At 39.0% G+C, this 12,758-nt stretch overlaps 1 non-coding gene across 1 annotated transcript; it reads left to right on the top strand.

Annotated features, from left to right (window-relative positions):
- Positions 1–2,351: 2,351 nt before the first annotated feature.
- Positions 2,352–2,446, top strand: LOC114061022. The gene has a single exon (XR_003572027.1). It is a non-coding gene; the product is annotated as a U6 spliceosomal RNA (small nuclear RNA).
- Positions 2,447–12,758: the final 10,312 nt, after the last annotated feature.

Genomic DNA, 12,758 nt, shown 5'->3' with positions numbered 1-12,758 from the left:
TCAATGGTGAACTGAAACCTGTCTACCTTTATTATAAGATCTGAAGCAGTCACCGTTATCACCTGCAACTAAATAAAAGGCTTGACTGTGCCTTCTCTGAAGCCTTAATGGGGTAGACAGCTTGGTTTTATGCAAGTCCACTATTGTCCTCAGTGCTAAACTTCAGTTACTCCCTTGGCAACCCCAAGCATTTCAAGTAAAATGACCACCTCCAGGTGCACACAGCTCTTCAACGTGGGCTTCAGGGTAGTACCTCTTAAAAAGGCACAAACTAGCAATCTGTATGTAGAAGTTGGAATTCCTAGGCTGAATTTCAAATGAAACAAAGATATTTTCCCCTTTTAGGTTTTCTGGCGATGCCGTGGTAAGAAAAAGGCATTTTATTTTGTTTTTAAGGCAGGCAGCGTGTGCGTTCCATGGCCCTGTGCCATCTGCATCATTAAGCCACCTTCTTCCATGATTTATACAAATCTTGCAAGCACCAAAACTCTGATAACTATCCAGGCAAACTAAAAATAACCTCTGAAAATAATCCAATGTAAAAATTTGCCTTCCAAGAGCAAAAGCAGTCTATTCTTTACAACCCTTCAACTATGTTAAAACACTGATGAAGTTACTGTTTACTGATGATACCAAGAAATCTAAAGCAACTAATTTCTTGTGAGCTGCTTCTGTTGATAGTAGAGAAACCTAGTGTAGGTGCTTATTTGAATATTAAAATGCTGTTAGATTAATGCTATGGAAGAAATATATTGAGCTCTTAATGTTATACATGCACTGAAATTTCCCTAATGGGGTACAAATTTATTCCTCTTTTTTTTTTATTTGTGTCACTTTTGAACACTCATCCTATATTTTTCAGTGTTTTCCTGATTGTGTTCATTTTTCACATTAATAATTGGAAGGTTGTATTAATGAACAGAAATTTGCAGAGCAAAACCAACATTATCAGTGGGGCTGTTCATTAAATCATGCTTTCCATGTATACCAGCTTAAAACAACCCTAAAATTTTAACTACCCTGTAAACAACCAAAAGCTGGGAATGTGGTTTCATAATTTTGAAGGGCTTTTATTTTAGGAAGGGGGATTCAACTATTTGAGTGCTGCTCTGTTGTCAGTGTAGAAAAGAAAGGATTCCTCCAGGTAACTCGGGACACCTGCAGGGCTTAATTTCTGGTTAGTGTAATTCTTGACAGCAGCATCTCCTGGTTATTGCTTATAAACAGAGCAAAGATGTCCCTGTCTCCCTAGTCTCCCTATATAAAATTAATTTCTTGTAATTAATCCCTTTGCCTCCTAAGACTCACAGCTCCCTTAGATGTCTTCCCACTCCTCTGCCAGGTAAGGGAATGGTATGTAAGGATGCAGACTCCTAGAAATATTTATTAATGGCTACACAAACTACAAATGGTTGTTACATATGACCTCTGAATTTACTGGAAAGGGTTCATTGCATGTGGTGTAAGGCTTTGAAACGTGATAGCCAGCCATCTCCAGCCACAGAGAGAAAATTTCTAGACATGGACCTTACCAAAACTCTTTGAACATTTTCATTTAATACATAAGAAAAACAGAAGAATAACAACAACAAAAACCCAAACACCAAACCACTGATAGTTACTTTGTAATGTGTTGGGTTTCAAACTGCTGAGAGGGAAGCAGAGCAGCATTGGAGCTCTGTAGCCAAATCATAACAAGAAATGCTTTCCTTCTGTTATTAGGACAGTAACGCTGTCTGAGTGAGCATTTCCAAAAAGAAGTGGGGTGGAGAAGCTTCAGGTCTTATGTCTGCCTGGTTTAATAGATGAACTCTGAAAAGCTTTGTCAATCCCATGCAATGAATTGGGTGTATCTGAAAAAAGTGTTGGAAAGGTTTGCTAACAATAGGGTTTCAGTGACTATATTTGAACTATATTTACTGAAGGCCTCTCACTGATGCTATTGGTCTCAGATAGCAGCATTTACATTTAAGCACCACCTTTAAACCCAAGGCCCTACATCTCCTGATGTCTTTTTCTTTTCTTTTCTTTTCTTTTCTTTTCTTTTCTTTTCTTTTCTTTTCTTTTCTTTTCTTTTCTTTTCTTTTCTTTTCTTTTCTTTTCTTTTCTTTTCTTTTCTTTTCTTTTCTTTTCTTTTCTTTTCGACTGTAACAAGCACTGCAATGTAGAAAGTATGTTTTTATTTCAAGCCTATCTAGTCTATTGTTATGATAGGATTAACCTATACATGCAGTGTTTAGGAGGTAATGGTAATTTTATCCCCTGTATTTGCCATGGACTAAATAAGGCACATTACCTGTTAGTACATGACTGGGGGGTGCAGAGCAGAAAAGTTGACTGTGTTGATTGTGGCTCATTTTAGTGTGCATATTCTGAACTTGGAAGAGTACAGAGATTAGCACAGCCCTGTGCAAGGATGACAATTTATGAGCTGTTTCACATCATGTCATGTGGTCATATGTCCCTGGACACACTTGAGCTTGTCTATCCTTGAAGCTCAGCAGGGTTAGACTCCAAAAGCCATTACTGGGTGCAGGCTTCCAGCTTAACTTAAAGGGGGAAAATATCACCCTGAGGACAATCAGACCTTGGAAAGGGCTACCCAGGGAGGCTGAGGACTCTGTTCTTGTAAAGTTTTAAAACCCAGCTCAAGAAAGCCGTGGGCAAGCAAGTCTGAATTCAGTGTGGAACCTGCTTTCAGCAGGAGGCTGAGGTAGAGGACCTGCTGAGGTGGCAACCAAACTGAATTATTCTAGAATTCTGTGATCTGAGGTTGAATTTTATGTATTTCAATGCCTTTATGTAATTTTTATTGATAAAGTTGCATGCTTACATGAGTTGTCTGTAATGATAACATTCAATAGTTATGATAATTGTATCATAAGAAAGAGGTCACGCTTTGGCAGGAATAGAGAAAAAGAATTTTTAGTAGATTTCTAAAGATAGCACTAATTGCCATAAGGCTTACTTTGTTTATGCATTGGAAAATTTTTCACCAATTGCTAATGACAGACTAAGATAACAGCCTATAAATGGAGTAAATAATAAAATAATAAAAATAATTACAGTACATTTTCTTAGGATAAAAGCATTTTTCTTTTCTTCTCCTCTATAAGAAGTATAAATGACCAAAACCAGGAGTATGTTTGTGATAGAAGCAGACAGAGTAGGCTGGAGTATTCTCAACTCACAGAAATTGCACGATTCAGATATCACATAAAAGTTTTGCTTTCCAAAATTCACCCACAACTAAGCTTCCTGTTTATTTAACAATATACTAGTTTTTCTTTCACATGGAAGAACAATGACTAGGTATTTTGAAAGGGCGTGATTTTGGTTTTGGTCATTTATCCTTCAAAATATGCAATTACTCATCTGTGTCCAAAGATGTCTATTTCTTCATTGTTGAAAAATAACTAGTTCATTGTCCCTTTGGTTATTTTGAAGACCTGGATGGCAGCGTTGAGGGGTTTAAAAATGTGAGAAGTCTGAATTTTTCCAAATGTTAGAATATAATTTTGTACATTGCAAAAAAGATTGACTGTTTCAGGAAAGGGAAGGTGTGTGAGCGCACACACAGGCTGGCTTTGAAGAGAGAGGGGCTGAATTTTGACCTTGATTTATGTATTTTTTAGCTGTAATGCTCTTTAGTGGAGCCTGGCAGTTAGAACTCACTTTTGCTAGGGCTATGAAATCCAGTCCTGGAGCAGTGGTCTTTGCCAGTAGGCATGTTTTGATGGTTACTTTTCACTGTAATTAGTTCTAATGGTTTCAAGATTGTGTTGTTGGGAGGAAAGGTGCTTGTTATGTGGACTACATGCAACAATGGCAAAGTCCTTTAGGGGGAGGCTTGGTGAAAAAGGCTGCATTTCAGGGGGAAAATAATCATTTGCATCATATAATTAAAAAATGACTCACTGAGTGTACACCTAGTGAAGGTAAATTATGAAGGTTTTTGGACAGATTAAATCTGGAATTTCGTATTGTGTGCATTCTTTTTGTGGGGTTTTTTACATAATATATTTAAATGGCACATAAAATGCATACTTGATGTGAAATTATACAGAAAAAACCTGACAAGCAGAGAGACAATTTAAATAATTTTGGGAACTGCAGCTGCTATGAAAGGCAGCAGCTTTCTTTGTAGGAGTTGTATATGGTAAAGATGCCATAGCAGTGTTCTGTAACCTGAAACCTGTAGGAAGGGACATGAAGACAAACAGATATTTAATTACAGTTCTTAAAAGAACATGAATAGAAATTCAGATTTCTGAATACCTTTTTGAACCTTCACTTTCTGTGTAAATTAGGCTACACCCAGACTCTAGAACCTGGGAATAGTCTTTAGATTTCCAGGCTGTGTGCATGTCCAGATGTATTTTGATGCAAGCCAAGCCAAGACCCCAGCATGACTCAGCAGCTGTAGTCTGGCTTGCTTCTACCAAAAGGCAGCTGGAAGCCATCAGGCAGTAACACAAAGTGTATCTTCTCATATCTCCACAAATCAGTACAAATGTGGGCATCTTATCTGGGCCCTGGCTCTAGCAGGACAGTGGAACTGATCATATTATTCAGGATACCACAGATCTGTTGATGTTCTCGACTTATTTCACAAATTCTTAACATCCACCTATTCCAAGACCAGCTCAGCTTGCTTTTCTTGCTGAGGGCTGTCCCACTGCATATTTTTGTCAAAACACACTGAAGAAAAAACATGCACAAGATTGTATTAATATTAACAGTAAAGAATTAACATGCATCATATCACTGACTTCTACCAAAGCAGATTTTCTTTGAGGGATCATGTGTGAAAGTCCTTAATTATAGTAAATTCTAGCACTTTTATCAAAATGCAAGTGGGAACAATCTACTTAGAATCATTTGTCTTAAAGTTAACTTGAGCTGCTGTTGTTGTTTACTAGATTAGGCAAGATGTATTTCAGCTGATAAATAAGGAACTGAGGTTTTGCCAGATGATGCATTTTCCTTAAATCACAATTGACTTTGAAAGGATTTGATTTGCTTCTTATGTAGTTTTTCTGTTATACAGTGTCTGAAATGAGCTTTGACTAGCTTTGCAATGAGATGTGATTACTTTCTACTGCTCTATTTAACTGCAAAAATTGCTGTGATCTGCAAATCCACTCACATGCTGAAGTTCAGACTGAGCTATTGTCAGAGCTATGGAGAGACATGGAAGTCAAGAGATGGTGTTCTGCATGCTTTTGAGAAGGCATAGAGCAGACTTTGTCCATCAATGTGCAATATGATGGTGTCAAGTAGAGTAGCCTATGGAAATTACAAAGTTTTCACAAAATTTTGTCAAATAATTTCAAATAGAAAAACATGGTAAAATTGCATGAGAGTTGAAGTCTAGAGTAATGTAAAGGGCTGACTTTAATATGTTTTAAATTCAACAAGAACAAAGGAAAACAAAATTTATCAATGCCTCACAGGTGAATGAGAATTTATTCCCTAGCATACCGTGGATTTCTACCTCAGTGATTTTTGCCAGAAATATTGTGAATTTGTTTTTGAAAGACTTGCTACATCTAGAAGTTAATCATCTCCCACGAACATGCCGGCCTCTAAAGCTTATTAGAGTATAGTAATAGATTTTAATTTCCTTTTTGTCTTCCTTGTTTAAGTCCTCTTGCTTTATGCTTGTTACCAGGAAGAGCTTGTTGGCAAAGAAACCTGTGGGTTTTTTTTCTTCTCATCACAAAGAAGAGGAAAATTATTCTTTGGTATAGTTTTATGCAATTGTACAGCAGGATCTACAGAGGGAAACACTTTTTTTACTAGTGACCAGCTGTCTGAAACCAGCAGTGCATGAACACATTAATTCACCCAGATAATAATTTCCCAGATTTGATTTAAGACACTTCATTGAAGTTATTATGTTAATGTAAAAGAGTAACAATATATGAGTGAATCAGGCCTTAGGCCTTGATTATCATCCAAAAGATAAAAGCAAATGAAGAAATTCAGAGAACAAAACAATGGGTAAAGAACTGGAACTGAACCACTTCTGGAGGGAGATTTAGGACTTAATCCTGCAAAGAAAAATCTTCTCTGGCCTATATCCAAAACCAGTACTCAAGTCTTAACTCTAATTCCATCAGCAGTTTCACTGAAGCCAAATATCTGTCCAAGTGCTTTGTAGACTGGGGCCAGAATATCAATGATTTGCAGGACTAAGCCCTCAAAGAAATGATCTTGGTCAAGTGATAAAGACTGGTAATAAGCTGAACTGGTAAGATAGATAGAAGGATCTAGCTAGGGCATATCAATGGGTTGTAAAGTCAAGTGAGTATTTGGGAAGTTGCAGTGAAACTTACTGAAAGAAAATAGCTTTAGTATTATTTAACCCTTTTAAACTTTTTTTTTCCCCAAATAAAATAATTTCTAAATAGGTTTTGAAATAATACAATGTTTTTGAGAACTGATAATTTTTGTTATGATAAAATCCTTTTTTTTTTCCCCCCTCAAATTTTCTATCCACATTTGTTAGGTTATAATTTAGAACTAAAATTTAAGCATATGAGAATGTCTCCACTTTTGTTCTCTGGATGCAGAGGTTGTTTCCTGGCTTTCTTCTCAAGCAAATAATTCTGGTGTCCATTCTAGTTATTTAAGCAGTATATATCGCTCTTCTTTTTGCAGTTTAGCGGTACAGGTATATGAATAGTATATGTAATATATTCATATTATTTGCCATCAACATACTGATGCAGCCTATATCATAACCCATTCCTTGCAGATTGCTGTTCATTGAGCTGAAATCTTTATTAAGCCATTTAAAATGTTTGTCCCATGGTTCCTAATCTTTTCCAGTTCCAGTAGACAGGAGAGAAGTATTTAGGCTGTGGGGATGAGGCAGTATCTGAATGGTGAATTTCTTTTCATAAGGCAAGTATGCCTGTGGCAACATCAATGGAGATGGAAATAGATAGTGGATAACTATTTGACACTGAATGTAGGCTCGGTGAGAGCATTCCAGGCTGAGTGAGGTGGGAGAGCAGCCCAGAGCTGGCCAGTCTGCCTCAAGGGGTGACACCAAGGACTGATTTTGGGTAGCCCAGATCCCCCTGTAGTCTCTCCCTTCTAAGGCCAGGATGTGTTTCAGCAAAGGGATCACACTCCCTGTCCCTTCCAGCCCCAGTACAGGCATGCTGGCAGGGGCTGGCTCCTGGAGTGGGAGAGTCACCTGCCACTTCCTCCCATAGCTGGGCTTTGAGTGGTTTCAAGTCCTCCAGGGCCAGTTACGTCTGGCATCTAGGACTGCTGCATTTTGGGTTCTGCGTGTTCCTTTGCAAACCAAGTGTGATAAAAATTTACTTTTAAAGCAGTGACTTGTCCAAATAACCCAGGAATCCGTAGCTCATATGTGGCTCAGAGTTCAGCTTCAATTTTGAGCTCACGCTTATTTTCTTACAGCAAGTTGGTTTAGAACTCCTCATGCTTCCCAGGATTTGCATTAGCACCCAGTGTTTGTTGTTTTGGGTTTTTTTCTTGGATGTTTGGATCTTGGACTATGATTTGTGCCGTTTGAGACAGGATATTTGGTTCCAGACATAAATTTTACATGTAGATTTAATCTGACCTGTCTCTAATTATAAGTACATGCAGAGGAAGAGAAATGGGGAGTAAAGAAGGTGACTAAATTCCTCATTGTGTTCATGTTCAGTTTCATTTCTATTTGGACAGAGATTTGAAATGATTTCCAAGTTATTTAAACAGACTGCCTCCTTGTGTCTTAGTTTACACTGGACATCTTTCTAAATAGATGTTTTTAAAAGCTTTGCTATAAACTAATAATAAATTACTGATGTGATCCAGGAATTCCTAATTCAGAATCAATGGCTTATGGTATTTTACTGTTTCCACAGGATGATATACTGGTTAATCATTAAGATGATTAAGAGGAAGACATGAATGAAAGTAACTGCAGATGGTTCTTAAACTGCTGGAGTGCTACATCCAGATTTCAGACAGACCTCCAGCTGTTCATGTTCTCAGTATGCAAAGCAGAGGTTGCCCCACAGTTAACTTTTACTGCAAGTCCCCAGCCAAGACTCTGACTACCCAAATGCTTACTAAGAAAATTTCTACAGTACCACTTCATTTTCATTTATGCCACACTTCATTATATGTGGTAAATAAGCATTAGATAGCAAACAACCAACAAGAGTCCTTTTGTCTACTGCCCTACATGGGAATCATCTAGGGAAGATTTGCTTTTGCAGTTCAACCAAGCTGGTAGGAGTCTTTCTATATTTGCTTTTCCTTAAGAAAATGCAGTTCATGCCCTTTCCCACTGAATAAATGGTTCTAATTATCTGAAACATTTCACATTTTTTTCCAGTGTTTAATCACTGGCTTCCAAAAAGCCCGGACTTGGAACAGAGCCTTGAAATTCTGCGTGACCACAGCAGTTGCTCTTATCTGACTTAATCTTGCCCACCTCAGGGATAATTTACAGCTATTTGATCTGCTGTGTAAAATACATCCAAGGATGTTGACCTATTGCCTCCTGCAATCCCACTTGCTCACACAGGATAGTCCAGGGTTGCTTTGGTTCAACTGAGAAATAATAATTTCTAAAAGTAGCCTAAGTGAAACTTGTAGGGCTGGCTACTTGTTTAGGAAAGTCATGTTTACTGTGTGAAAGTACCGAAGTCTAACTTGGGATAATGCTGCTTCCTTAATAAAGACACATGCAAGGGTGGTAGAAAAAATAAAATAAAACAATTAAAACCCCCAAACATTACAGCCTGTATCATTAACAACATTCCTGAAAAAGGGAACCTACATTTAACTGAAAGTCCGTGGGCTTTTCTAGTGCCTAAGACTGAAGGATTTACTTAGACCATCCTACAACTTTTGTTACTTGTTCAGGGTGGAGGAGGACGCTCAAACAAACTCTTGGGTACAGCGTTTGTTGTGCTCTGGAAGTGGTTGCCTCTCAGTGCTTGATGGCTTCAGGCAGACTGGAGTTAATCATATACTCTTGCAGAAAGTGGAAGTCTGGTGGCCTCTTGGGTGTTTAGGTTTGAAACTACTACTCACTCTGCACAAAACAAAGAAAGTGTTATCCCAGGGAGCAATCCTTTTTGTTGTTGCTTTCTGCTGTTAGCTGAATGACTTGATACTCTGAGGAAGTTAACACAGATGGACTTACAAAGATGAATGTGTAATTAGGGGTATAATCCACCTCCATATCTGAGAAACTGTGTAAAACCAGTGAGAAGGAGCTGTACAGCAGCAGTCACATGTTCTCCTTAAGCCTGATGCTGATAGTGACTCCTTGGCTGGTACCGTGTGACCTTTTAAAGGCTTGTAATGGAAAGAGGAAGCAATGTCTCCTAACTGTAAAAATCTAGTTTGCCCTTTCCATCTATGATAAATTAACTGCTTTGTTAAAGTGACAGTTCACCCTGTTTGAATGGCCAACAAAGGCAAAAAATGTGAGTGTGCCTGCCTGGCATAAAGCATGGAAGTAAGCCACATGCCTCTATGCACCTCTGGCTTACTGTGCCAAGGCTAAATTCACAGAAACTCAGACTTTGAAATGTATGTAAGAATGTATTGGATGCAGCATCAAAGCATTGACTTGATCACCGTCATCCATTCACGGTCTTGCAGAGTGTAGTAATGCATAGTTTTGTGCTTATTCTTAGATTTGTAGTTTGACCCATGAGAATTATTTTAACTCTTGCTGAGATTGAGGGAGTAGACAGGCTAACACTAGAGCTTTGATATATTAGCTGATTAGAGCTTCTGGCAGCCTTCAGGACGGAGTTTCTCAGCAGCAAGTTCTCCAGAGGATTTCTGAGGGCGGGATTATTGTTAAGTTTTTTTTCTTGATCACAGTCCTGCTCCTAATAGAGCGTGTGAAACAAAGGTTCAAATGTTGGCGTATTCTCCTATGGGATGGCAATATTCACAGTAGATGATTTCCCTATCTGAAATAAGCTACACAATTTATTTTTTTTCTGACCCATGGTGCACTCAGATGAAGCATTATCTGTGGTTACTAGTATAGTTATTAATGTTTCTGTACTACTTTTCCCAAGCTCAGGCAAATTAATGTAAAAAGAAAAAAACATCATAGAAGCTATGTGATTTTTTTTCTATAAAAACAGGGTATCAAAAACTGAGAAATGAGGAATTCCTGATACCTCAGATGCCTGAGTTAGAAGTATAGTCATTGTTCAGCTCTGATACAGTCTTTGTAGAAATTTTAACATCTGAATTTCCTCCAAAAATGCTAATTCTCTCCAATGACTATAGAAGAATCCTGATGTAGCTAGGTTCTTGAAATCAGTACTTAAATTTGGATGGGAATAGCTCCCCTCACAACTGCTAGCACCTTCTGGGGCTTACTCCTATTCCTCAAAAACTTTGAAATCTTTGATAGAAATATAACTGCGGTGTTGGGGTTTGTTTGTTTGTTTGTTTTTTGGGGTTTTTTTCGTGGGTTTTTTTGTGTGTGGTTTTTTTTCCCCCCCTCACCCTTTTTGGGACTGGATATGGACCTTATTGAGGTACATTGGTAAACCACTGTGAGATTATCAAGAAATAATATCCTCCAGACAGTTTAAAATAGATTCAAAGTAACCAATATGCAGAAGATGCAGTGTATCCTTTCACCAGTCCCACAGTATGTGCAGGTTAATCTAGGGATGTAAAGTAATGCTCTTCATTGCACGTGTAATATTAGGTTTAAGGAAATTTTTAAAGGGTCTAAGAGATTTTAAAATAATCTTTTGCTCCCTGCAGTAGTTAATCACAAGCTGTTAGTGCTGTTTTCTCTCCAGTGCTTCTACTAAAGGTGAAAAATTTCTTTCTCTCATCTAGCTAAGGAAGAGAGCTGGATCCTGAGATGTGTAAGATCTTTTTGGCTTCCAGTGGAGATGCTACAGCTGAGCAAAAGTTCCTTTCCACATCCTGGCTGTATACTCCTTACTACAATATGTTGCCAACATTTATGCAGGAATTTACACTGTTATCATATTCTCTTGCTGCTGTTCTCAGAGTGCCACCTATAGACTTTTAGAGGAAGAAGCATTTCCTTTCCACCTTCTTTTATGCCCCTTTTACAATTGAGTCCCCACCACGGGCATGGCTGAGTTGTTTACACCTGCCTTCCCAGCCCTTTGAGCCGCATCCAAGCACCATCTCATGCAGCTGCCACTTCATCACCCATCCCTGCTACACCAGAGTATCAAGCCACAGGAGAGGTTGCTGCCTTGTATTTCCCAATTACTCTCTTAACTGTATTTTTTGTGCGGTTAGGAGGGAGAAGTAGCCCAGACAAGATGACCTTAGTGCTTCCCCTGCCGTATTCTGTGGGTTCAAAAGGCTCTGGACTCCCTGGGCGAGGATCAGCTGGTATGGTGTGATAAGGTATGCACACAGCTATGTTGCTGCACTTGTCATTTAACTCCTGTACCTTTGATTGCCATGATGATATAGAAGGCTAAACCCATATGCAGCTCATGCTACATTATGGGCTGATGAGGTCTAGGGGGAATTAGTATCCTCCAGCTGCTCATTTGTGGAGAAAAAAGAACAGGAAGAGAAGTTATGAATAGTCTCTCTTACTTGTAGCAATACTTGAAATATTGAGGCTTCTGGAATAAATCCTTTGCCCAAAGGAGTCTTAAATGTACTGAGCCTGGAATGTCTATTTACACCTCCTTCGAGCCTGTCAAGGTCGGCCAAGTACAGGCCACAGAGAGTATCAAGCAGAGAATATAATGAAATCCAATTATTCAAAAAACTTTATCACTCTAGAAACTTGTAAATGGGTGGCAATTAAACAGAAGTATCGGCAAAAAAAGGTAATTCAACGCTGGAAAGTATCTTATGGTGAATGCCCAGTGTAGGTTGAAAATAGGTGATCTACGAAATGGAAAATGCGAGTAATGAGATGACTGTGTTACATCTTCAGGCCCCTATGTGTAACCCAGTCCTTAAAAACCGATCCAACATTGCCACCTGGAGGTCTGGTTGGTGAGGAGCTGGAGGCGCCACGGCAGCCTGCCTGGTGAGGGGGGCACGGGCACAAGCGTGAAAGTGGGATGGCAGTGTGCCCCGTACAGCCCGAGGGGCAGCGAGTCTTTGAGAAGATCATTAACCAGCACAAATGTGTGATTATATTCATCAAAAGCAAAATGTAGCACTGCTTTGAGACACTGATCATTAAAACACTCTTCTTGTTATAACATACAGATTTCACTGATTTAAGAGAGAGGAATTGTTAATCATGGAATCATTGAATCAGTTAGGCTGGAAAAGACCTTAAGGATCATTGAGCACAACCATTACCCAGCACTGACAGGCCCACCACTTAGCCGTGTCCCCAAGTGCCATATCTAAATGGTTTTTAAATCCCTCCAGGGATGGTGACTCCACCACTTCCCTGAGCAGCCTGTTCTAGGGCATGCCAACTCTTTCCATGAAGGAATTTTTCCTAATATCCAATCTAACCCTCCCCTGGCACAACTTGTGGCTATTTCCTCCTGTCCTTGGGACAAAATACCTGTTGCCTGGGAGAAGAGACTGACCTCCACCTGCCTACAACCACCTTTCAGGTAGTTGTAGAGAGTAAAAAGGTCATCTCTGAGCTTCCTTTTCTCTTCAGTTCTCTCCTTAGGTCAGGTAACAGTCTTGGTGATCCAGCTAAATTTCTCTTTGTGGTTTCAGCTATTTGGAGTCACACACCACTCTCTTTTGCGGTGTATGTTTCT

The sequence above is a fragment of the Empidonax traillii genome, unplaced genomic scaffold, assembly GCF_003031625.1.
Source record: "Empidonax traillii isolate 1590-97213 ecotype Southwest subspecies unplaced genomic scaffold, ASM303162v1 scaffold305:size1471525, whole genome shotgun sequence".
Lineage (NCBI taxonomy): Eukaryota > Metazoa > Chordata > Aves > Passeriformes > Tyrannidae > Empidonax > Empidonax traillii.
This window is presented reverse-complemented; position numbering and strand designations above follow the sequence as displayed.